This window comes from Schistocerca americana, chromosome 6 (genome assembly GCF_021461395.2).
Source record: "Schistocerca americana isolate TAMUIC-IGC-003095 chromosome 6, iqSchAmer2.1, whole genome shotgun sequence".
In the NCBI taxonomy this organism is placed as follows: Eukaryota; Metazoa; Arthropoda; class Insecta; order Orthoptera; family Acrididae; genus Schistocerca; species Schistocerca americana.
The window spans coordinates 652,034,973-652,060,681 of record NC_060124.1 but is presented as its reverse complement, the minus strand read 5'-3'; positions in this window follow the sequence as shown (position 1 = coordinate 652,060,681).

Genomic DNA, 25,709 nt, shown 5'->3' with positions numbered 1-25,709 from the left:
GAGCCCCAGGCAGCAATATCCCCTTGTAGACAAGTCGACTAGAGGACGTTGTATTGACTCTCGACGCAATTTTAGTGTTATATCGTCATTAGGAGGCGCTGAACGTTGCAATTAACTATCATTTTTGCGTCGATTCGAAAATCTAGACTCACAGGATAAGGATCATATGGTGCCCGAGACAGCAATATCACCTTGGAGACAAGTCGGCTGGAGGTTGATGTATTGAATCTCGACGCAATTAGAGTGTTCCTTCGTCATTAGGTGGCCCTGAACGTTACAATTAACTATCTGTTTTTCGTCGGATTCAAATATCTAGACTAACAGGAGAACGACCATAAGGTGCCCGAGGCTGCAATGGACTCTTGGTGACAAGTCGGCTGAAGAACGATGTATTGAATCTCGACGCAATTTGAGTGTTCCATCGTCATTAGGAGGCCCTGATTGTTACAATTAACAATCTGATTTGCGTCGGATTCGAAAATCTAGACTCACAGGAGAACGACCATAAGGTGCCCGAGGCAGCAATAGACCCTTGGAGACAAGTCGGTTCGAGGCCGATGTAGTGAATCTCGACAAAATTTGAGTGTTCCTTCGTCATTAAGAGGCCCTGAACGTTACAATTAACTATCTGTTTTGGGTCGGATTAGAAAATCTAGACTCACAGGAGAACAACCATAAGGTGTCCGAGGCAGCAATAGACTCTTGGAGACAAGTCAGCTGAAGGACGATGTATTGAATCTCGACGCAATTTGAGTGTTCCATCGTCATTAGGAGGCCCTGAACGTTACAATTAACTATCAGTTTCGCGTCGGATTCGAAAATCTAGACTAACAGGAGACGGACCACATGGAGCCCGAGGCAGCAATATCCCATTGTAGACAAGTCGGCTGGATTTCGATGTATTGACTCTCGACGCAATTTCAGTGTTCCATCGTCATTAGGAGGCGCTGAACGTTACAATTAACTATCATTTTTGCGTCGGATTCGAAAATCTAGACTCACAGGAGACGGCCCATTTGGTGCCTGAGGCAGTAATATCCCCTTGGAGACAAGTCGGCTGGAGGCCGATGTACTGAATCTCGACGCAATTTGAGTGTTCCATCGTCATTAGGAGGCCCTGAACATTACAATTAACTATCAGTTTTGCGTCGGATTCTAAAATCTAGATACACAGGGGAACGACGTTAACGTGCCCTAGGCAGCAATAGACCCTTGGAGACAAGTCGGCTGAAGGACGAAGTATTGAATCTCGACGCAATTTGAGTGTTCCATCGTCATTAGGAGACCCTGAACGTAACAATTAAATATCAGTTTTGCGTCGGATTTGAAAATCTAGACTCACAGGAGAAGGACCCTTGGAGACAAGACGGCTGAAGGTCGATGTATTGAATCTCGACGCATTTTGAGTGTTCCACTGTCATTAGGAGGCCCTGAACGTTACAATTAACTATCAGTTTTGCGTCGGGTTCGAAAATCTAGACTTTCAGGAGAATGACCATAAGGTGCCTGAGGCAGCAATAGACCCTTGGAGACAAGTCGGCTGGAGGACGATGTATTGACTCTCGACGCAATTTGAGTGTTCCATCGTCATTAGGAGGAGCTGAACGTTACAATTAACTATCATTTTAGCGTCGGATTCGAAAATGTACTCACAGGAGAAAGATCATATGGTGCCCGAGACAGCAATATCCCCTTGGATAGAAGTCGGCTGGAGGACGATGTATTGAATCTCGACGCAATTTGAGTGTGCCATCGTCATTAGGAGGCCTTGAACGTTACAATAAACAATCAGTTTTGCGTCCGATTGGAAAATCTAGACTCACAGGAGAACGACCATAAAGTGCCCGAGGCAGCAATAGACCCTAGGAGACAAGTCGGCTGAAGGACGTTGTATTGAATCTCGACGCAATTAGAGTGTTCCATCGTCATTAGGAGGCCCTCAACGTTAAAATTAACTATCAGTTTTGCGTCGGATTCGAAAATCTAGACTCACAGGAGAACGACCATAAGGTGCCCGAGGCAGCAATAGACCCTTGGAGACAAGTCAGCTGAAGAATGATGTATTGAATCTCGACGCAATTTGCGTGTTCCATTGTCATTCGGAGGCCATGAGCATTACAATTAACTATCAGTTTTGCGTCGGATTCGAAAATCTATACTCACTGGAGACGGACCATAAGGTGCCCGAGGCTATATCCCCTTGGAGACCAGTGCGCTGGAGGACGATGTATTGAATCGCGACGCAATGTGAGCACTCCATCGTCATTAGGAGGCCCCGAACGTTACAATTAGCTATTAGTTTCGTGTCGGATTCGAAAATCTAGACTCACAGGAGACGGAACACATGGAGCCCGAGGCAGCAATATCCCCTTGTAGACAGGTCGACTGGAGGACGATGTATTGACTCTCGACGCAATTTGAGTGTTCCGTCGTCATTAGGAGGCCCTGATTGTTACAATTAACAATCTGTTTTGCGTCGGATTCGAAAATCTAGACTCACAGGAGAACGACCATAAGGTGCCCGAGGCAGCAATAGAACCTTGGAGGCAAGTCAGCTGAAGGACGGTGTATTGAATCTTGACGCAATTTGAGTGTTCCATCGTCATTAGGAGGCCCTGAAAGTTACAATTAACTATCAGTTTCGCGTCGGATTCGAAAATCTAGACTCACAGGAGAGCGACCATAAGGAGTCCGAGGCAGCAATAGACCCTTGGAGACAAGTCAGCTGAAGGACGGTGTATTGAATCTTGACGCAATTTGAGTGTTCCATCGTCATTAGGAGGCCCTGAAAGTTACAATTAACTATCAGTTTCGCGTCGGATTCAAAAATCTAGATTCACAGGAGACGGACCATTTGGTGCCCGATTCAGCAATTCGCCTTGGAGACAAGTCGGCTGGAGGACGACGTATTGGATCTCGACGCAATTTGGGTGTCCTATCGTCATTAGGAGGCGCTGAACGTTACAATTCACTATTATTTTTGCGTCGGATTCGAAAATCTAGACTCACAGGTGAAGGATCATCTTGTGCCCGAGACAGCAATATCCCCTTGGAGACAAGTCGGCTGGAGGCCGTTGTATTGAATCTCGAGCAATTTCAGTGTTCCATCGTCATTAGGTGGCCCTGAGAGTTACAATTAACTATCAGATTTTCGTGGGATTCGAAAATCTAGACTCACTGGAGACGGAACATAAGGTGCCCAAAGCTATATCCCCTTGGAGACCAGTCCGCTGGAGGACGATGTATTGAATCGCGACGCAATTTGATTGCTCCATCGTCATTAGGAGGCCCTGAACGTTACAATTAACTATCAGTTTTGCGTCTGATTCGAAAACGTAGAATCACCAGAGACGGACCAATTGGTGCCGAGGCAGCGATATCCCCTTGTAGAAAAGTACGCTGGAGGACGTTGTACTGAATCTTGACGCAATTTGAGTGTTCCTTCGCCATTAGTAGGCCCTGAATGTTACAATTAACTATCTGTTTTGCGTCGGATTCGAAAACCTAGACTCACAGGAGAACGACCATAAGGTGCCCGAGGCAGCAATAGACTCTTGGAGACAATTCGGATAAAGGACGATGTATTGAATCTCGACGCAATTTGAGTGTCCCATCGTCATTAGGAGGCCCTTAAGGTTACATTTAACTATCGGTTTCGCGTCGGATTCAAAAATCTAGATTCACAGGAGACGGACCATTTGGTGCCCGAGGCAGCAATTCGCCTTGGAGACAAGTCGGCTGTAGGGCGACGTATTGGATCTCGACGCAATTTGAGTGTCCTATCGTCATTAGGAGGCGCTGAACGTTACAATTCACTATTATTTTTGTGTCGGATTCGAAAATCTAGACTCACGGGAGAAGGATCATATTGTGCCCGAGAAAGCAATATCCCCTTGGAGACAAGTCGGCTGGAGGCCGATGTATTGAATCTCGACGCAATTTGAGTGTTCCATCGTCATTAGGTGGCCCTGAGCGATACAATTAACTATCAGTTTTTCGTAGGATTCGAAAATCTAGACTCACTGGAGACGGACCATAAGGTGCCCGAGGCTATATCCCTTGGAGACTAGTCCGCTGGAGGACGATGTATTGAATCGCGACGCAATTTGAGTGCTCCATCGTCATTAGGAGGCCCTGAACGTTACAATTAACTATCAGTTTCGCGTCGGATTCGAGAATCTAGACTCACAGGAGAACGACCATAAGGTGCCCGAGGCAGCAATAGACTCTTGGAGACAAGTCGGCTGAAGGACGATGAATTGAATCTCGACGCAATTTGCGTGTTCCATTGTCATTCGGAGGCCCTGAGCATTACAATTAACTATTAGTTTCGCGTCGGATTCGAAAATCTATACTCACTGGAGACGGACCATAGGGGGCCCGCGCTATATCCCCTTGGAGACCAGTGCGCTGGAGGACGATGTATTGAATCGCGACGCAATTTGAGTGCTCCATCGTCATTAGGAGGCCCTGAACGTTACAATTAGCTATTAGTTTCGCGTCGGATTCGAAAATCTAGACACACAGGAGACGGAACACATGGTGCCCGAGGCAGCAATATCCCCTTGTAGACAAGTCGACTGGAGGACGATGTATTGTCTCTCGACGCAATTTCAGTGTTCCATCGTCATTCGGAGGCGCTGAACGTTGCAATTAACTATCATTTTTGCGTTGATTCGAAAATCTAGACTCACAGGAGACGGAGGAAGCAATATCCCCTTGGAGACAAGTCGGCTGGAGGCCGATGGAAAGACTCTCGACGCGATTTGAGTGTTCTATCGTCATTAGGAGGCGCTGAACGTTACAATTCACTATCATTTTTGCGTCGGATTCGAAAATCTAGACTCACAGCATAAGGATCATCTGGTGCCCGAGACGGCAATATCCCCTTGGAGACAAGTCGGCTGGAGGCGGATGTATTGAATCTCGACGCAATTAGAGTGTTCCTTCGTCATTAGGTGGCCCTGAACGTTGCAATTAACTATCAGTTTTTCGTCGGATTCAAATATCTAGACTAACAGGAGAACGACCATAAGGTGCCCGAGGCAGCAATGGACTCTTGGTGACAAGCCGGCTGAAGAACGATGTATTGAATCTCGACGCAATTTGAGTGTTACATCGTCATTACGAGGCCCTGATTGTTACAATTAACAATCTGTTTTGCGTCGGATTCGAAAATCTAGACTCACAGGAGACGGCCCATATGGTGCCTGAGGCAGTAATATCCCCTTGGAGACAAGTCGGCTGGAGGCCGATGTACTGAATCTCGACGCAATTTGAGTGTTCCATCGTCATTAGGAAGCCCTGAACGTTACAATTAACAATCAATTTCGCGTAGGATTCGAAAATCTAGACTCACATGAGAGCGACCATAAGGTGCCCGAGGCAGCAATATCCCCATGAAGACAAGTCGGCTGGAGGACGATGTATTGAATCTCGACGCAATTTGAGTGTTCTATCGTTATTAGGAGGCCCTGAACGTTACAATTAACAATCAGTTTTGCGTCGGATTAGAAAATCTAGACTCACAGGAGAACGTCCATTAGGTGCCCGAAGCAGCAATAGAACCTTGGAGACAAGTCGGCTGAAGGACGATGTATTGAATCTCGACGCAATTTGAGTGTTCCATTGTCATTAGGAGGCCCTGAACGTTACAATTAACTATCAGTTTTGCGTCGGATTCGAAAATCTAGACTCACAGGAGAAGGACCGTAAGGTGCCAGAGGCCGCAATAGACCCTTGGAGACAAGTCGGCTGGTGGCCGATGTATTGAATCTCGACGCAATTTGAGTGTTGCATCGTCATTAGGAGGGCCTGAACATTAAAATTAACTATCATTTTTGCGTCGGATTCGAAAACTTAGTCTCACAGGAGAACGACCATAAAGTGCCCGAGGCAGCAAAAGACCCTTGGAGACAAATCGGCTGAATGCCGATCTATTGAATCTCGACGCAATTTCAGTGTTCCATCGTCATTAGGAAGCCCTGAGCGTTGCAATTAACAATCAGCTTCGCGTCGGATTCGAAAATCTAGACTCACATGAGAGCGACCATAAGGAGCCCGAGGCAGCAATATCCCCATGAAGACAAGTCGGCTGGAGGACGATGTATTGAATCTCGACGCAATTTGTGTGTTCCATCGTCATTAGGAGGCACTGAATGTTACAATTAACTATCAGTTTTGCGTCGGATTCGAAAACCTAGACTCACAGGAAAACGGTCATAAGGTGCCCCAGGCAGCAATAGACCCTTGGAGTCAAGTCGGCTAGAGGACGATGTAATGGATCGCGACGCAATTTGAGTGTTCCATCGTAACTAGGAGGCCCCGAATGTTACAATTAACTATCAGTTTTTCGTCGGATTCGAAAATCTAGACTCACTTGCGACGGACTATAAGGTGCCCGAGGCTATATCCCCTTGTAGATCAGTGCGCTGGAGGACGATGTATTGAATCGCGACGCAATTTGAGTGCTCCATCGTCATTAGGAGGCCCTGAGCGTTACAATTACATTTTTGCGTCGGATTCCAAAACCTAGACACACAGGAGAACGACCATATGGTGCCCGAGGCAGCAATAGACCCTTGGAGACAAGTCGGCTGGAGGACGATGTATTGACTCTCGACGCAATTTGAGTGATCCATCGTCATAAGGAGGCGATGAACGTTACAATTAACTATAATTTTACCATCGGATTCGAAAATCTACTCCCAGGAGAAGGATCATATGGTGCCCGAGACTGCAATATCCCCTTGGATACTAGTCGGCTGGATGACGATGTATTGAATCTCGACGCAATTTGAGTGATCCATCGTCATTAGGAGGCCCTGAACGTTACAATTAACTATCATTTTTTGCGTCGGATTCAAAAATCTAGACTCACAGGAGACGGACCATTTGGTGACCGAGGCAGCAATATCCCTTTGGAGACAAGTCGGCTGGAGGACAATGTATTGAATCTCGACGCAATTTGAGTGTTCCATCGTCATTAGGAGGCGCTGAACGTTACAATTAACTATCATTTTTGCGTCGGATTAGAAAATCTAGACTCACAGGAGAACGAACATAAGTTGCCCGAAGCAGCAATAGACCATTGGAGACAAGACGGGTGAAGGACGATGTATTGAATCTCGGCGCAATTTGAGTGTTCCATCGTCATTAGGAGGCCCTGAACGTTATAATTAACTACCATTTTTTGCGTCCGATTCAAAACTCTAGACTCACAGGAGACGGACCATTTGGTGACCGAGGCAGCAATATCCCTTTGGAGTCAAGTCGGCTGGAGGACAATGTATTGAATCTCGACGCAATTTGCGTGTTCCATCGACATTAGGAGGCGCAGACCGTTACAATTAACTATCATTTTACCGGCCGATTCGAAAATGTACTCACAGGAGAAGGATCATATGGTGCCCGAGACAGTAATATCGCCTTGGATACAAGTCGGCTGGAGGACGATATATTGAATCTCGACGCAATTTGAGTGTTCCATCGCCATTAGGAGGCGATGAACGTTACAGTTAACTATCATTTTAGCGTCGGATTAGAAAATCTACTCACAGGAGAAGGATCCTATGGTGCCCGAGACAGCAATATCCCCTTGGATACAAGTCGGCTGGAGGACGATGTATTGAATCTCGACGCAATTTGAGTGTTCCATCGTCATTAGGAGGCCTTGAACGTTACAATTAACAATCAGTTTTGCGTCGGTTTCGAAAATCTAGACTCACAGGAGAACGAACATAAGGTGCCCGAGGCAGCAATATGCCCTTGGAGACAAGTCGGCTGGAAACCGATGTATTGAATCTCGACGCAATTTGAGTGTTCCATCGTCATTACGAGGCCCTGAACATTACAATTAACTATCAGTTTTGTGTCGGATTCTAAAATCTAGACTCACAGGAGACGGACCACATGGCGCCCGAGGCAGCAATATGCCCTTGGAGACAAGTCGACTGGAAACCGATGTATTGAATCTCGACGCAATTTGAGTGTTCCATCGTCATTATGAGGCCGTGAACATTACAATTAACTATCAGTTTTGCGTCGGATTCTAAAATCTAGACTCACAGGGGAACGACCATAAGGTGCCCGAGGCAGCAATAGACCCTTGGAGACAAGTCGGCTTAAGGACGATGTATTGAATCTCGACGCAATTTGTGTGTTCCATCGTCATTAGGAGGCCCTGAACGTTACAATTAACTATCAGCTTTGCGTCGGATTCGAAAATCTAGACTAACAGGAAAACGATCATAAGGTGCCCCAGGCAGCAATAGACCCTTGGAGTCAAGTCGGCTGGTGGACGATGTAATGGATCGCGACGCAATTTGAGTGTTCCATCGTAACTAGGAGGCCCTAAATGTTACAATTAACTATCAGATTTTCGTCGGATTCGAAAATCTAGACTCACTTGCGACGGACCATAAGGTGCCCGAGGCTATATCCCCTTGTAGACCAGTGCGCTGGAGGACGATGTATTGAATCTCGACGCAATTTGAGTGCTCCATCGTCATTAGGAGGCCTTGAGCGTTACAATCAACTATCATTTTTGCGTCCGATTCCAAAATCTAGACACACAGGAGAACGACCATATGGTGCCCGAGGCAGCAATATCCCTTTGGAGACAAGTCGGCTGGAGGACAATGTATTGAATCTCGACGATATTTGAGTGTTCGATCGCCATTAGGAGGCCCTGAACGTTAAAAGTAACTATCAGTTTTGCGTCGGATTCGAAAATCTAGACTCACAGGAGAACGACCATAAGGTGCCCGAGGCAGCAATAGACCCTTGGAGACAAGTCAGTTGAAGGACGATGTTTTGAATGTCGACGCAATTTGAGTGCCCCATCGTTATTAGGAGGCGTTGAGCGTTACAATTAACTATCAGTTTCTCGTCGGATTCAAAAATGTAGACTCACGGGAGACGGACCATATGGTGCCCGAGGCAGCAATATGCCCTTGGAGACAAGTCGGTTGGAGGCCGACGTATCTAATCTCGACGAAATTTGAGTGTTCCATCGTCATTAGGAGGCCCTGAACATTACAATTAACTATCAGTTTTGCGTCGGATTCTAAAATCTAGACTCACAGGGTATCGACCATACGGTGCCCGAGGCAGCAATAGACCCTTGGAGACAAATCGGCTGAATGCCGATCTATTGAATCTCGACGCAATTTGAGTGTTCCATCATCATTAGGAAGCCCTGAACGTTACAATTAACAATCAGCTTCGCGTCGGATTCGAAAATCTAGACTCACATGAGAACAACCATAAGGAGCCCGAGGCAGCAATACCCCCATGAAGACAAGTCGGCTGGAGGACGATGTATTGAATCTCGACGCAATTTGTGTGTTCCATCGTCATTAGGACGCCCTGAACGTTACAATTAACTATCAGTTTTGCGTCGGATTCGAAAATCTAGACTCACAGGAAAAAGATCATAAGGTGCCCCAGGCAGCAATAGACCCTTGGAGTCAAGTCGGCTAGAGGACGATGTAATGGATCGCGACGCATTTTGAGTGTTCCATCGTAACTAGGAGGCCCTGAATGTTACAATTAACTATCAGATTTTCGTCGGATTCGAAAATCTAGACTCACTTGCGACGGACATAAGGTGCCCGAGGCTATATCCCCTTGTAGACCAGTGCGCTGGAGGACGATGTATTGAATCGCGACGCAATTTGAATGCTCCATCGTCATTAGGAAGCCCTGAGCGTTACATTTAACTATCATTTTTTGTGTCGGATTCAAAAATCTAGACTCACAGGGGACGGTTCATTTGGTGACTGAGGCAGCATTATCCCTTTGGAGACAAGTGGGCTGGAGGACAATGTACTGAATCTCGCCGCAATTTGAGTGTTCCATCGTCATTAGGAGGCGCTGAACGTTACAATTAACTATCATTTTAGCGTCGGATTCGAAAATCTACTCACAGGAGAAGGATCATTTGGTGAACGAGACAGTAATATCGCCTTGGATACAAGTCGGCTGGAGGACGATGTATTGAATCTCGACGCAATTTGAGTGTTGCATTGTCATTAGGTGGCCCTGAACGTTACAATTAACAATCATTTTTGCGTCGGATTCGAAAATCTAGTCTCACAGGAGAACGATCATAAGGTGCCCCAGGCAGCAATAGACCCTTTTAGACCAGTCGGCTGGAGGACGATGTATTGACTCTCGACGCAATTTGAGTGATCCATCGTCATTAGGAGGCCCTGAACGTTACAATTAACTATCATTTTAGCGTCGGATTAGAAAATCTACTCACAGGAGAAGGATCTTATGGTGCCCGAGACAGCAATATCCCCTTGGATACAAGTCGGCTGGAGGACGATGTATTGAATCTCGACGCAATTTGAGTGTTCCGTCGACATTAGCAGGCCTTGAACGTTACAATTAACAATCAGTTTTGCGTCGGATTAAAAAATCGAGACTCACAGGAGAACGAACATAAGGTGCCCGAGGCAGCAATAGACCCTTGGAGACAAGTCAGCTGAAGGACGATGTACTGAATCTCGACGCAATTTGAGTGTTCCATTGTCATTAGGAGGCCCTGAACGTTACAATTAACGATCAGTTTTGCGTCGGATTCTAAAATCTAGACTCACACGGTAACGACAATAAGGTGCCCGTGGCAGCAATAGACCCTTGGAGACAAATCGGCTGAATGCCGATCTATTGAATCTCGACGCAATTTGAGTGTTCCATCGTCATTAGGAAGCCCTGAACGTTACAATTAACAATCAGCTTCGCGTCGGATTCGAAAATCTAGACTCACATGAGAGCGACCATAAGGAGCCCGAGGCAGCAATATCCCCATGAAGACAAGTCGGCTGGAGGACGATGTATTGAATCTCGACGCAATTTGTGTGTTCCATCGTCATTAGGAGGCCCTTAACGTTACAATTAACTATCAGCTTTGCGTCGGATTCGAAAATCTAGACTCACAGGAAAACGATCATAAGGTGCCCCAGGCAGATATAGACCCTTGGTGTCAAGTCGGCTAGAGGACGATGTAATGGATCGCGACGCAATTTGAGTGTTCCATCGTAACTAGGAGGCCCTGAATGTTACAATTAACTATCAGTTTTTCGTCGGATTCGGAAATCTAGACTCACTTGCGACGGACCATAAGGTGCCCGAGGCTATATCCCCTTGTAGACCAGTGCGCTGGAGGACGATGTACTGAATCGCGACGCAATTTGAGTGCTCCATCGTCATTAGGAGGCCCTGAGCGTTACAATTAACTATCATTTTTGCGTCGGATTCCAAAATCTAGACACACAGGAGAACGACCATATGGTGCCCGAGGCAGCAATAGTCCCTTGGAGACAAGTCGGCTGAAGGATGATGTATCGACTCTCGACGCAATTTGAGTGATCCATCGTCATTAGGAGGCGATGAACGTTACAATTAACTATCATTTTAGCATCAGATTCGTAAATCTACTCCCAGGAGAAGGATCATATGGTGCCCGAGTCAGCAATATCCCCTTGGATACAAGTCGGCTGGATGACGATGTATTGAATCTCGACGCAATTTTAGTGATCCATCGTCATCAGGAGGCCCCGAACGTTACAATTAACTATCATTTTTTGCGTCGGATTCAAAAATCTAGACTCACAGGAGACGGACCATTTGGTGACAGAGGCAGCAATATCCCTTTGGAGACAAGTCGGCTGGAGGACAATGTATTGAATCTCGACGCAATTTGAGTGTTCCATCGTCATTAGGAGGCGCTGAACGTTACAATTAACTATCATTTTAGCGCCGGATTCGAAAATCTACTCACAGGAGAAGGATCATATGGTGCCCGAGACAGTAATATCGCCTTGGATACAAGTCGGCTGGAGGACGATGTATTGAATCTCGACGCAATTTGAGTGTTCCATCGTCATTAGGAGGCCCTGAGCGTTACAATTAACTATCAGTTTCTCGTAGGATTCAAAAATGTAGACTCACGGGAGACGGACCATATGGTGCCCGAGGCAGCAATATGCCCTTGGAGACAAGTCGGTTGGAGGCCGACGTATCTAATCTCGACGAAATTTGAGTGTTCCATCGTCATTAGGAGGCCCTGAACATTACAATTAACTATCAGTTTTGCGTCGGAATCTAAAATCTAGACTCACAGGGTAACGACCATAAGGTGCCCGAGGCAGCAATAGACCCTTGGAGACAAATCGGCTGAATGCCGACCTATTGAATCTCGACGCAATTTGAGTATTCCATCGTCATTAGGAAGCCCTGAACGTTACAATTAACAATCAGCTTAGCGTCGGATTCGAAAATCTAGACTCACATGAGAGCGACCATAAGGAGCCCGAGGCAGCAATATCCCCATGAAGACAAGTCGGCTGGAGGACGATGTATTGCATCTCGACGCAATTTGTGTGTTCCATCGTCATTAGGAGGCCCTGAACGTTACAATTAACTATCAGTTTTGCGTCGGATTAAAAAATCTAGACTCACAGGAAAACGATCATAAGGTGCCCCAGGCAGCAATAGACCCTTGGAGTCAAGTCGGCTAGAGGACGATGTAATGGATCGCGACCCATTTTGAGTGTTCCATCGTAACTAGGAGGCCCTGAATGTTACAATTAACTATCAGTTTTTCGTCGGATTCGAATATCTAGACTCACTTGCGACGGATCATAAGATGCCCGAGGCTATATCCCCTTGTAGACCAGTGCGCTGGAGGACGATGTATTGAATCGCGACGCAATTTGAGTGCTCCATCGTCATTAGGAGGCCCTGAACGTTACAATTAACTATCATTTTTTGCGTCGGATTCAAAAATCTAGACTCACAGGAGACGGACCATTTGGTGACCGAGGCAGCAATATCCCTTTGGAGACAAGTCGGCTGGAGGACAATGTATTGAATCTCGACGCAATTTGAGTGCTCCATCGTCATTAGGAGGCGCTGAACGTTACAATTAACTATCATTTTAGCGTCGGATTCGAAAATCTACTCACAGGAGAAGGATCATATGGTGCCCGAGACAGTAATATCGCCTTGGATACAAGTCGGCTGGGGGACGATGTATTGAATCTCGACGCAATTTGAGTGTTCCATCGCCATTAGGACGCCCTGAACGTAACAATTAACAATCAGTTTTGCGTCGGATTAAAAAATCTAGACTCACAGGAGCACGTCAATAAGGTGCCCGAAGCAGCAATAGAACCTTGGAGACAAGTCGGCTGAAGGACGATGTATTGAATCTGGACGCAATTTGAGTGTCCCATCGTCATTAGGAGGCCCTGAACGTTACAATTAACTATCAGTTTTTCGTCGGATTCGAAAATATAGACTCACAGGAGAAGGACCGTAAGGTGCCCGAGGCGGCAACAGACCCTTGGAGACAAGTCGGCTGGAGGCCGATGTATTGAATCTCGAAGCAATTTGAGTGTTGCATCGTCATTAGGTGGCCCTGAACGTTACAATTAACAATCATTTTTGCGTCGGATTCGAAAATCTAGACTCACAGGAGACGGACCATATGGTGCCCGAGGCAGCAATATGCCCTTGGAGACAAGTCGGCTGGAAACCGATGTATTGAATCTCGACGCAATTTGAGTGTTCCGTCGTCCGTAGGAGGCCCTGAACGTTAATATTAACTATCAGTTTTGCGTCGGATTCAAAAATCTAGACTCACAGGAGACGGACCATATGGTGCCCGAGGCAGTAATATGCCCTTGGAGACAAGTCGGGTGGAGGACGATGTATTCAATCTCGACGCAATTTGAGTGTTCCATCGTCATTATTGGGCGTGAACGTTACAATTAAAATCAGTTTTGCGTCGGATTAGAAAATCTAGACTCACACGAGAACGTACATCAGAAGCCCGAACCAGCAATAGACCCTTGGAGACAAATCGGCTGAAGGACGAAGTATTGAATCTCGACGCAATTTGAGTGTTCCATCGTCATTAGGAGGCCCTGAACGTTAAAATTAACTATCAGTTTTGCGTCGGATTCAAAAATCTAGACTGACAGGAGACGGACCATTTGGTGACCGAGGCAGCAATATCCCCTTGGAGACAAGTCGGCTGATGGATGATGAATTGAATCTCGACGCAATTTCAGTGTTCTATCATCATTATGAGGCGCTGAACGTTACAATTCACTATCATTTTTGCGTCGGATTTGAAAATGTAGACTCACAGGAGAACGGCCATAAGGTGCCCGAGGCAGCAATAGACCCTTGGCGACAAGTCGGCTGAAGGACGATGTATTGAATCTCGACGCAATATGAGTGTTCCATCGTCATTAGGAGGCCCTAACGTTAAAATTAACTATCAGTTTTGCGTCGGATTCGAAAACCTAGACTCACAGAAGAACGACCATAAGGTGCCCGAGGCAGCAGTATCCCCTTGGAGACAAGTCGGCTGGAGGACAATGTATTGAATCTCGACGCAATTTGAGAGCTCCATCGTCATTTGGAGGCGCTGAACGTTACAATTACCTATCATATTAGCGTGGGATCCGAAAATCTACTCACAGGAGGAGGGTCATATGGTGCCCGAGACAGCAATATCGCCTTGGATACAAGTCGGCTGGAGGAGGATGTATTGAATCTCGACGCAATTTAAGTGTTCCAACGTCATTAGGAGGCCCTGAACGTTACAATTAACAATCACTTTTGCGTCGGATTACAAAATCTAGACTCACAGGTGAACGTCCATAAGGTGCCAGAAGCAGCAGTAGAACCTTGGAGACAAATCGGCTGAATGCCGATCTATTGAATCTCGACGCAATTTGATTGTTCCATCGTCATTAGGAAGCCCTGAACGATACAATTAACAATCAATTTCGCGTCGGATTCGAAAATCTAGACTCACATGAGAGCGACCCGAGGCAGCAATATCCCCATGAACCCAAGTCGGCTGGAGGACGATGTATTGAATTTCGACGCAATTTGAGTGTTCCATCGTCATTAGGAGGCCCTGAACGTTACAATTACCTATCACTTTTGCGTCGGTTCGAAAATCTAGACTCACAGGAGAAGGACCGTAAGGTGCCACAGGCAGTAATAGACCCTTGGAGACAAGTCGGCTGAAGGACGATGTATTGAATCTCGACGCAATTTGAGTGTTCCATCGTCATTAGGAGGCCCTGAGCGTTAAAATTAACTATCAGTTTTGCGTCGGATTCGAAAATCTAGACTCACAGGAGAATGACCATAATGTGCCCCAGGCAGCAATATCCCCTTGCAGACAAGTCGGCTGGAGGACAATGTATTGAATCTCGACGCAATTTGAGTGCTCCATCGTCATTAGGAGGCGCTGAACGTTACAATTAACTATCATTTTAGCGTCGGATTCGAAAGTCTACTCACAGGAGAAGGATCATATGGTGCCCGAGACAGCAATATCGCCTTGGATTCAAGTCGGCTGGAGAACGATGTATCGAATCTCGACGCAATTAGAGAGTTCCATCGTCATTAGGAGGCTCTGAACGTTACAATTAACAATCAGTTTTGCGTCGGATTAGAAAATCTAGACTCACAGGAGAACGTCCATTAGGTGCCTGAAGCAGCAATAGAACCTTGGAGACAAGTCGGCTGGAGGACGATGTAAAGGATCGCGACGCAATTTGAGTGTTCCATCGTAACTAGGAGGCCCTGAACGTTACAATTAACTATCATTTTAGCGTCGGATTCGAAAGTCTACTCACAGGAGAAGGATCATATGGTGCCCGAGACAGTAATATCGCCTTGGATACAAGTCGGCTGGAGGACGATATATTGAATCTCGACGCAATTTGAGTGTTCTGTCGCCATTAGGAGGCCCTGAACGTTACAATTAATAATCAGTTTCGCGTCGGATTCGAAAATCTAGACACACAGGAGAACGACCATAAGGTGCCCGAGGCAGCAATAGACCCTTGGAGACAAATCGGCTGAATGCCGATCTATTGAATCTCGACGCAATTTGAGTGTTCCATCGTCATTAGGAGGCCCTGAACGTTACAATTAACTATCATTTTAGCGTCGGATTCGAAAATCTACTCACAGGAGAAGGATCATTTGGTGAACGAGACAGTAATATCGAATTGGATACAAGTCGGCTGGAGGACGATGTATTGAATCTCGACGCAATTTGAGTGGTGCATTGTCATTAGGTGGCCCTGAACGTTACAATTAACAATCATTTTTGCGTCGGATTCGAAAATCTAGTCTCACAGGAGAACGATCATAAGGTGCCCCAGGCAGCAATAGTCCCTTTTAGACCAGTCGGCTGGAGGACGATGTATTGACTCTCGACGCAATTTGAGTGATCCATCGTCATTAGGAGGCCCTGAACGTTACAATTAACTATCATTTTAGCGTCGGATTAGAAAATCTACTCACAGGAGAAGGATCTTATGGTGCCCGAGACAGCAATATCCCCTTGGATACAAGTCGGCTGGAGGACGATGTATTGAATCTCGACGCAATTTGAGTGTTCCGTCGACATTAGCAGGCCTTGAACGTTACAATTAACAATCAGTTTTGCGTCGGATTAAAAAATCGAGACTCACAGGAGAACGAACATAAGGTGCCCGAGGCAGCAATAGACCCTTGGAGACAAGTCAGCTGAAGGACGATGTACTGAATCTCGACGCAATTTGAGTGTTCCATTGTCATTAGGAGGCCCTGAACGTTACAATTAACGATCAGTTTTGCGTCGGATTCTAAAATCTAGACTCACACGGTAACGACAATAAGGTGCCCGAGGCAGCAATAGACCCTTGGAGACAAATCGGCTGAATGCCGATCTATTGAATCTCGACGCAATTTGAGTGTTCCATCGTCATTAGGAAGCCCTGTAGGTTACAATTAACAATCAGCTTCGCGTCGGATTCGAAAATCTAGACTCACATGAGAGCGACCATAAGGAGCCCGAGGCAGCAATATCCCCATGAAGACAAGTCGGCTGGAGGACGATGTATTGAATCTCGACGCAATTTGTGTGTTCCATCGTCATTAGGAGGCCCTTAACGTTACAATTAACTATCAGCTTTGCGTCGGATTCGAAAATCTAGACTCACAGGAATACGATCATAAGGTGCCCCAGGCAGATATAGACCCTTGGTGTCAAGTCGGCCAGAGGACGATGTAATGGATCGCGACGCAATTTGAGTGTTCCATCGTAACTAGGAGGCCCTGAATGTTACAATTAACTATCAGTTTTTCGTCGGATTCGGAAATCTAGACTCACTTGCGACGGACCATAAGGTGCCCGAGGCTATATCCCCTTGTAGACCAGTGCGCTGGAGGACGATGTACTGAATCGCGACGCAATTTGAGTGCTCCATCGTCATTAGGAGGCCCTGAGCGTTACAATTAACTATCATTTTTGCGTCGGATTCCAAAATCTAGACACACAGGAGAACGACCATATGGTGCCCGAGGCAGCAATAGTCCCTTGGAGACAAGTCGGCTGAAGGATGATGTATTGACTCTCGACGCAATTTGAGTGATCCATCGTCATTAGGAGGCGATGAACGTTACAATTAACTATCATTTTAGCATCAGATTCGTAAATCTACTCCCAGGAGAAGGATCATATGGTGCCCGAGACAGCAATATCCCCTTGGATACAAGTCGGCTGGATGACGATGTATTGAATCTCGACGCAATTTGAGTGATCCATCGTCATCAGGAGGCCCCGAACGTTACAATTAACTATCATTTTTTGCGTCGGATTCAAAAATCTAGACTCACAGGAGACGGACCATTTGGTGACAGAGGCAGCAATATCCCTTTGGAGACAAGTCGGCTGGAGGACAATGTATTGAATCTCGACGCAATTTGAGTGTTCCATCGTCATTAGGAGGCGCTGAACGTTACAATTAACTATCATTTTAGCGTCGGATTCGAAAATATACTCACAGGAGAAGGATCATATGGTGCCCGAGACAGTAATATCGCCTTGGATACAAGTCGGCTGGAGGACGATGTATTGAATCTCGACGCAATTTGAGTGTTCCATCGTCATTAGGAGGCCCTGAGCGTTACAATTAACTATCAGTTTCTCGTAGGATTCAAAAATGTAGACTCACGGGAGACGGACCATATGGTGCCCGAGGCAGCAATATGCCCTTGGAGACAAGTCGGTTGGAGGCCGACGTATCTAATCTCGACGAAATTTGAGTGTTCCATCGTCATTAGGAGGCCCTGAACATTACAATTAAGTATCAGTTTTGCGTCGGAATCTAAAATCTAGACTCACAGGGTAACGACCATAAGGTGCCCGAGGCAGCAATAGACCCTTGGAGACAAATCGGCTGAATGCCGACCTATTGAATCTCGACGCAATTTGAGTATTCCATCGTCATTAGGAAGCCCTGAACGTTACAAATAACAATCAGCTTAGCGTCGGATTCGAAAATCTAGACTCACATGAGAGCGACCATAAGGAGCCCGAGGCAGCAATATCCCCATGAAGACAAGTCGGCTGGAGGACGATGTATTGCATCTCGACGCAATTTGTGTGTTCCATCGTCATTAGGAGGCCCTGAACGTTACAATTAACTATCAGTTTTGCGTCGGATTAAAAAATCTAGACTCACAGGAAAACGATCATAAGGTGCCCCAGGCAGCAATAGACCCTTGGAGTCAAGTCGGCTAGAGGACGATGTAATTGATCGCGACCCATTTTGAGTGTTCCATCGTAACTAGGAGGCCCTGAATGTTACAATTAACTATCAGTTTTTCGTCGGATTCCAAAATCTAGACACTCAGGAGAACGAGCATATGGTGCCCGAGACAGCAATAGACCCTTGGAGACAAGTCAGCTGGAGGACGATGTATTGACTCTCGACGCAATTTGGATGATCTATCGTCATAAGGAGGCGATGAACGTTACAATTAACTATCATTTTAGCATCGGATTCGAAAATCTACTCGCAGGAGAAGGATCATATGGTGCCCGAGACAGCAATATCCCCTTGGATACAAGTCGGCTGGATGACGATGTATTGAATCTCGATGCAATTTGAGTGATCCATCGTCATTAGGAGGCCCTGAACGTTACATTTAACTATCATTTTTTGCGTCGGATTCAAAAATCTAGACTCACAGGAGACGGACCATTTGGTGACCGAGGCAGCAATATCCCTTTGGAGACAAGTCGGCTGGAGGACAATGTATTGAATCTCGACGCAATTTGAGTGCTCCATCGTCATTAGGAGGCGCTGAACGTTACAATTAACTATCATTTTAGCGTCGGATTCGAAAATCTACTCACAGGAGAAGGATCATATGGTGCCCGAGACTGTAATATCGCCTTGGATACAAGTCGGCTGGGGGACGATGTATTGAATCTCGACGCAATTTGAGTGTTCCATCGCCATTAGGAGGCCCTGAACGTAACAATTAACAATCAGTTTTGCGTCGGATTAGAAAATCTAGACTCACAGGAGCACGTCAATAAGGTGCCCGAAGCAGCAATAGAACCTTGGAGACAAGTCGGCTGAAGGACGATGTATTGAATCTGGACGCAATTTGAGTGTCCCATCGTCATTAGGAGGCCCTGAACATTACAATTAACTATCAGTTTTTCGTCGGATTCGAAAATATAGACTCACAGGAGAAGGACCGTAAGGTGCCCGAGGCGGCAACAGACCCTTGGAGACAAGTCGGCTGGAGGCCGATGTATTGAATCTCGAAGCAATTTGAGTGTTGCATCGTCATTAGGTGGCCCTGAACGTTACAATTAACAATCATTTTTGCGTCGGATTCGAAAATCTAGACTCACAGGAGACGGGCCATATGGTGCCCGAGGCAGCAATATGCCCTTGGAGACAAGTCGGCTGGAAACCGATGTATTGAATCTCGACGCAATTTGAGTGTTCCGTCGTCCGTAGGTGGCCCTGAACGTTAATATTAACTATCAGTTTTGCGTCGGATTCAAAAATCTAGACTCACAGGTGACGGACCATATGGTGCCCGAGGCAGTAATATGCCCTTGGAGACAAGTCGGGTGGAGGACGATGTATTCAATCTCGACGCAATTTGAGTGTTCCATCGTCATTATTGGGCGTGAACGTTACAATTAAAATCAGTTTTGCGTCGGATTAGAAAATCTAGACTCACACGAGAACGTACATCAGAAGCCCGAACCAGCAATAGACCCTTGGAGACAAATCGGCTGAAGGACGAAGTATTGAATCTCGACGCAATTTGAGTGTTCCATCGTCATTAGGAGGCCCTGAACGTTAAAATTAACTATCAGTTTTGCGTCGGATTCAAACATCTAGACTGACAGGAGACGGACCATTTGGTGACCGAGGCAGCAATATCCCCTTGGAGACAAGTCGGCTGATGGATGATGAATTGAATCTCGACGCAATTTCAGTGTTCTGTCATCATTATGAGGCGCTGAACGTTACAATTCACTATCATTTTTGCGTCGGATTTGAAAAGCTAGACTCACAGGAGAACGGCCATATGGTGCCCGAGGCAGCAATAGACCCTTGGCGACAAGTCGGCTGACGGACGATGTATTGAATCTCGACGCAATTTGAGTGTTCCATCGTCATTAGGAGGCCCTGAGCGTTAAAATTAACTATCAGTTTTGCGTCGGATTCGAAAATCTAGACTCACAGGAGAATGACCATAATGTGCCCCAGGCAGCAATATCCCCTTGCAGACAAGTCGGCTGGAGGACAATGTATTGAATCTCGACGCAATTTGAGTGCTCCATCGTCATTAGGAGGCGCTGAACGTTACAATTAACTATCATTTTAGCGTCGGATTCGAAAGTCTACTCACAGGAGAAGGATCATATGGTGCCCGAGACAGCAATATCGCCTTGGATACAAGTCGGCTGGAGAACGATGTATCGAATCTCGACGCAATTAGAGAGTTCCATCGTCATTAGGAGGCCCTGAACGTTACAATTAACAATCAGTTTTGCGTCGGATTAGAAAATCTTGACTCACAGGAGAACGTCCATTAGGTGCCTGAAGCAGCAATAGAACCTTGGAGACAAGTCGGCTGGAGGACGATGTAAAGGATCGCGACGCAATTTGAGTGTTCCATCGTAACTAGGAGGCCCTGAACGTTACAATTAACTATCAGTTTTTCGTCGGATTCGAAAATCTTGACTCACTTGCCACGGACCATAGGGTGCCCGAGGCTATATCCCCTTGTAGACCAGTGCGCTGGAGGACGATGTATTGAATCTCGACGCAATATGGGTGATCCATCGTCATTCGGAGGCCCTCAACGTTACAATTAACTATCATTTTTTGCGTCCGATCCAAAAATCTAGACTCACAGGAGACGGACCATTTGGTGACCGAGGCAGCAATATCCCTTTGGAGACAAGTCGGCTGGAGGACAATGTATTGAATCTCTACGCAATTTGAGTGCTCCATCGTCATTAGGAGGCGCTGAACGTTACAATTAACTATCATTTTAGCGTCGTATTCGAAAATCTACTCACAGGAGAAGGATCATATGGTGCCCGAGACAGTAATATCGCCTTGGATACAAGTCGGCTGGAGGACGATATATTGAATCTCGACGCAATTTGAGTGTTCTGTCGCCATTAGGAGGCCCTGAACGTTACAATTAATAATCAGTTTCTCGTCGGATTCGAAAATCTAGACACACAGGAGAACGACCATAAGGTGCCCGAGGCAGCAATAGACCCTTGGAGACAAATCGGCTGAATGCCGATCTATTGAATCTCGACGCAATTTGAGTGTTCCATCGTCATTAGGAGGCCCTGAACGTTACAATTAACTATCAGCTTTGCGTCGGATTCGAAAATCTAGACTCACAGGAAAACGATCATAAGTTGCCCCAGGCAGCAATAGACCCTTGGAGTCAAGTCGGCTGGAGGACGATGTAATGGATCGCGACGCAATTTGAGTGTTCCATCGTACCTAGGAGGCCCTGAATGTTACAATTAACTATCAGTTTTTCGTCGGATTCGAAAATCTAGACTCACTTGCCACGGACCATAAGGTGCCCGAGGCTATATCCCCTTGTAGACCAGTGCGCTGGAGGACGATGTATTGAATCTCGACGCAATTTGAGTGTTCCATCGGCATTAGGAGGCCCTGAACGTTGCAATTAACAATCAGTTTTGCGTCGGATTCGAAAATCTAGACTCACAGGAGAACGACCATAAGGTGCCCGAGGCACCAAAAGACCCTTGGAGACAAATCGGCTGAATGCCGATTTATTGAATCTCGACGCAATTTGAGTGTTCCATCGTCATTAGGAAGCCCTGAACGTTACAATTAACAATCAGCTTCGAGTCGGATTCGAAAATCTAGACTCACATTAGAGCGACCTTAAGGAGCCCGAGGCAGCAATATCCCCCTGAAGACAAGTCGGCTGGAGGACGATGTATTGAATCTCGACGCAAATTGAGTGCTCCATCGTCATTAGGAGGCCCTGAGCGTTACAATTACATTATGGCGTCGGATTCCAAAATCAAGACACACAGGAGAACGACCATATGGTGCCCGAGGCAGCAATAGATTCTTGGAGACAAGTCGGCTGGAGGACGATGTATTGACTCTCGACGCAATTTGAGTGATTCATCGTCATTAGGAGGCGATGAACGTTACAATTAACTATCATTTTAGCGTCGGATTAGAAAATCTACTCACAGGAGAAGGATCTCATGGTGCCCGAGACAGCAATATCCCCTTGGATACAAGTAGGCTGGAGGACGATGTATTGAATCTCGACGCAATTTGAGTGTTCCATCGTCATTAGGAGGCCTTGAACGTTACAATTAACAATCAGTTTTGCGTCGGTTTAGAAAATCTAGACTCACAGGAGAACGAACATAAGGTGCCCGAGGCAGCAATATGCCCTTGGAGACAAGTCGGCTGGAAACCGATGTATTGAATCTCGACGCAAGTTGAGTGTTCCATCGTCATTATGAGGCCCTGAACATTACAATAAACTATCAGTTTTGCGTCGGACTCTAAAATCTAGACTCACAGGAGACGGACCATATGGTGCCCGAGGCAGCAATATGCCCTTGGAGACAAGTCGACTGGAAACCGATGTATTGAATCTCGACGCAATTTGAGTGTTCCATCGTCATTATGAGGCCGTGAACATTACAATTAACTATCAGTTTTGCGTCGGATTCTAAAATCTAGACTCACAGGGGAACGACCATAAGGTGCTCGAGGCAGCAATAGACCCTTGGAGACAAGTCGGCTTAAGAACGATGTATTGAATCTCGACGCAATTTGAGTGTTCCATCGTCATTAGGAGGCCCTGAACGTTACTATTAACTATCAGTCTTGCGTCGGATTCAAAAATCTAGACGCACAGGAGACGGACCATATGGTGCCCGAGGCAGCAATATGCCCTTGGAGACAAGTCGGAAGGTGGACGATGTATTTAATCTCGACGCAATTTGTGTGTTCCATCGTCATTATTAGGCTTGAACGTTACAATTAACAATCAGTTTTGCGTCGGATTAGAAAATCTAGACTCACAGGAGAACGAACATAAGGTGCCCGAGGCAGCAATAGACCCTAAGAGACAAGTCGGCTGAAGGACGAAGTATTGAATCTCGACGCAATTTGAGTGTTCCATCGCCATTAAGAGCCGCTGAACGTTACAATTAACTATCAGTTTTGCGTCGGATTCTAAAATCTAGACTCACAGGAGAACGACCATAAGGTGCCCGAGGCAGCAATAAACCCTGGGAGACAAGACGGGTGAAGGTCGATGTATTGAATCTCGACGCAATTTGAGTGTCCCATCGTCATTAGGAGGCCCTGAGCGTTACAATTAACTATCAGTTTCTCGTCGGATTCAAAAATGTAGACTCACGGGAGACGGACCATATGAGCCCGAGGCAGCATTATCCCCATGAAGACAAGTCGGCTGGAGGACGATGTATTGAATCTCGACGCAATTTGTGTGTTCCATCGTCATTAGGAGGCCCTGAACGTTACAATTAACTATCAGTTTTGCGTCGGATTCGAAAATCTAGACTCACAGGAAAACGATCATAAGGTGCCCCAGGCAGCAATAGACCCTTGGTGTCAAGTCGGCTAGAGGACGATGTAATGGATCGCGACGCATTTTGAGTGTTCCATCGTAACTAGGAGGCCCTGAATGTTACAATTAACTATCAGTTTTTCGTCGGATTCGAAAATCTAGACTCACTTGCGACGGACCATAAGGTGCCCGAGGCTATATCCCCTTGTAGACCAGTGCGCTGGAGGACGATGTATTGAATCGCGACGCAATTTGAATGCTCCATCGTCATTAGGAGGCCCTGAGCGTTACAATTAACTATCATTTTTGCGTCGGATTCCAAAATCTAGACACACAGGAGAACGACCATATGGTGCCCGAGGCAGCAATAGACCCTTGGAGAGAAGTCGGCTGGAGGACGATGTATTGACTCTCGACGCAATTTGAGTGATGCATCGTCATAAGGAGGCGATGAACGTTACAATTAACTATCATTTTAGCATCGGATTCGAAAATCTACTCCCAGAAGAAGGATCATATGGTGCCCGAGACAGCAATATCCCCTTGGATACAAGTCGGCTGGAGGACGATGTATTGATTCTCGACGCAATTTGAGTAATCCATCGTCATTAGGAGGCCCCGAACGTTACAATTAAGTATCATTTTTTGCGTCGGATTCAAAAATCTAGACTCACAGGGAACGGACCATTTGGTGACCGAGGCAGCAATATCCCTTTGGAGACAAGTCGGCTGGAGGACAATGTATTGAATCTCGACGCAATTTGAGAATTCCATTGTCATTAGGAGGCGCTGAACGTTACAATTAACTATCATTTTAGCGTCGGATTCGAAAATCTACACACAGGAGAAGGATCATATGGTGCCCGAGACAGTAATATCGCCTTGGATACAAGTCGGCTGGAGGACGATGTATTGAACCTCGACGCAATTTGAGTGTTCCATCGTCATTAGGTGGCCCTGAACGTTACAATTAACAATCATTTTTGCGTCGGATTCGAAAATCTAGTCTCACAGGAGAACGATCATAAGGTGCCCCAGGCAGCAATAGACCCTTGGAGACCAGTCGGCTGGAGGACGATGTATTGACTCTCGACGCAATTTGAGTGTTCCGTCGTCATTAGGAGGCGCTGAACGTTACAATTAACTATCATTTTAGCGTCGGATTAGAAAATCTACTCACAGGAGAAGGATCTTATGGAGCCCGAGACAGCAATATCCCCTTGGATACAAGTCGGCTGGAGGACGATGTATTGAATCTCGACGCAATTTGAGTGTTCCATCGTCATTACGAGGCCTTGAACGTTACAATTAACAATCAGTTTTGCGTCGGATTAGAAAATCTAGACTCACAGGAGAACGAACATAAGGCGCCCGAGGCAACAACAGACCCTTGGAGACAAGTCAGCTGAAGGACGATGTATTGAATCTCGACGCAATTTGAGTGTTCCATTGTCATTAGGACTCCCTGAACGTTACAAATAACTATCAGTTTTGCGTGGGATTCTAAAATCTAGACTCACAGGGTAACGACCATAAGGTGCCCGAGGCAGCAATAGACCCTTGGAAACAAATCGGCTGAATGCCGATCTACTGAATCTCGACGCAATTTGAGTGTTCCATCGTCATTACGAAGCCCTGAACGTTACAGTTAACAATCAGCTTCGCGTCGGATTCGAAAATCTAGACTCACATGAGAGCGACAATAAGGAGCCCGAGGCAGCAATATCCCCATG